Below are 2,338 nucleotides of genomic sequence, written 5' to 3'. Positions count from 1 at the left end.
TTTCTCTCTTTCTCTTGTACACAAATACACACAAATATGCACACACACACGCACATACACACACACATATGTACAAACAATTTACCTGTTCAGCTGGTCCAAAAAGGGTAGGGTAATGCGTAAACTGGTGCAAAAAGTATGCACCTTTTCTTCTGAGATACTATTATATCTCACGTATCCCGAGTCGGCTTAGATACGCAAGCTCGCCTTCTAAAATGAATGATCTAAATCGTGTTGATGTGGACGTTAAACGCAAACACAACAACAACAAAAAAAACCACCGATTATGTAAGAGAAAATAATTTCCCTTCCACAAAATCCAAGTCTGAAGCTGATGTCAGCAGGATACCCGCCAACCGCCCGTACGTCGAGGTCAAAGCACGGAAGCAGTTTCCGGTTTTGAATACAAATGTTATGTCTCCCTATGTTCCTTTTGTCCGCTGTTTCAGCCAAGGTTTCTGCAGCCACTTTATAATACCGTATTTCATTCTTCGGCCATGTTTGCTTCCACGCTACGTTGGATCAATTCAGTCTGAGCATATCCTTTCAGGGCGTCCTTTATGCGACTTTCAAAGTTGTAAAGATGAAAAGGAAGTTTAGATTTAATATCCCAGACAGACGTTATATAAGATATTTATGCGTTTTAGGGATGAGGTGTGGATGGGAGTTGGGAGGGGTGGTCAGGTGTTGATAGCTGGAGGGTGGGGGGGGGCTGAGGTGGCAAGATGGAGTTGCAAGGGGAGAGGGGGTAGCAAAAGGGATGGTGGGTTTGGGGTGGGGTTGTGTGCGGAGGAGGGGGGCTATTTCTCATGAATAAGTTATGTATGTTTGTCTCGTAGTCTGTCCTTGCCTCTGCGTAGTCATGCGTCATGGGCAGCGGGAAGAATTTCCATAGTGGATGATAAAACTCTTATTTATCTGATTACGTCTACTTGTAACATCACCAGGACTTTTTCATTACGTCTAAAACATTCGACACTTTGTTGTTTTAGTGAGTGTTTTACGCGCGTGCAACACAATAAGGCCATATTGAAGTACCGAACATCAAATCGTTACAAGAGAGTAACAAACACAAAAAGGAGGGGAGAAAAGAACGATTGAAGTTTGATAGGAAAGAAGGAGCAAGCCACACCAGAGCACCCGCCAACCATCCACATTGGACACATTCTTTGAGAACACATGTATACTACAATGTATTTTATTACCCAACTAGTTGAACTTTATGTTTTCCCTCCTTTATCAGCTGGCACTATACAGTCAAGCAGGGTACACATATTTTTCGACAAGTCGGGTACTCGAATTATTCGGATGAGGTAAGAAAACAGGTCAGCTGAAAAACAGCCATCACGAATGGAATCTTCGGATACCGACTTTGTCCTCCTCGTACAATAAGGAAAATATAAAAGGCCTCACGATTTAGCTGGGACATTTAGGGTTCAGATAAGAATGTACGTCTTTGGTTTTCCATTAGGTTATTGGGAAGTAAGCACCCGTTCCACTTGCCAGCCTCTCCCTACTCATTTGTCACCCCCCTTACACTCCCCTCCTTCTCTCCAAAAGATGGGAAAATATTTTTGAATGCACTAAGTAAATACACAAACTACAGTTTGCACAGTAAATGTATTCAACATGGCGAAAACTCTCTTGACAGGGTTAATGTCTGTTGAGCGGGGAGCGTTTAAAGCTATAAAAGCGAAACTGTTCTGAACGACCACCTGTTGTCAAATGTAAAAAAATGGTTGTCTTAGATAGGCAAACATCTTGCATATGTCATTGTGATATTGAAAACAACGCCAAAATTGGGAGAAAGGGACTGGGAAGTGGTAGTTTGAACACGTGATTGTTTTGGACTAGTGGTCATTATAAGTGCAGACCGTTCGACTGTATTTCCTCGCCTCGGGTCGGAAGAACAGCACAGTCCACAATACAGTAAAGATAACTGTAATAATAACAGTAATAATTTTAATTACAGTAATGATAACGTTAACAATCAAATACGCCCATCATCCCCGTCCATACAATGGACATCATTTAAGAGGCGGACAGTATCAACTTATGTGTCTTGGCAAATTATTTTATTTTAGACATACCATATTGTTATGATGCTACTGAAGATATACCGCGTGATGTTACTGTAGGCTGGCGCATACCCCATGATGTCATATTAGACATATCACAAAATGTTACTGCAGGCATACCCCATGATGTCATATTAGACATATCACAAAATGTTACTGCAGGCATACCCCATGATGTCATATTAGACATATCACAAGATGTTACTTCAGGCATACCCCGTGATGTTACTGAAGACATATCCTGTGATGTTACCGTAGAC

General features: G+C 41.6%; 1 protein-coding gene across 1 annotated transcript in view; it reads right to left on the bottom strand.

The window, feature by feature from the left end:
• The window catches only part of LOC101851696 (fibrillin-2), a gene marked incomplete in the record, with an annotated part of 51,411 nt that overhangs the window by 48,306 nt on the left and 767 nt on the right, over positions 1 to 2,338 (bottom strand).

The sequence above is a fragment of the Aplysia californica genome, unplaced genomic scaffold (genome assembly GCF_000002075.1).
Source record: "Aplysia californica isolate F4 #8 unplaced genomic scaffold, AplCal3.0 scaffold01243, whole genome shotgun sequence".
NCBI lineage: Eukaryota > Metazoa > Mollusca > Gastropoda > Aplysiida > Aplysiidae > Aplysia > Aplysia californica.
This window is presented reverse-complemented; position numbering and strand designations above follow the sequence as displayed.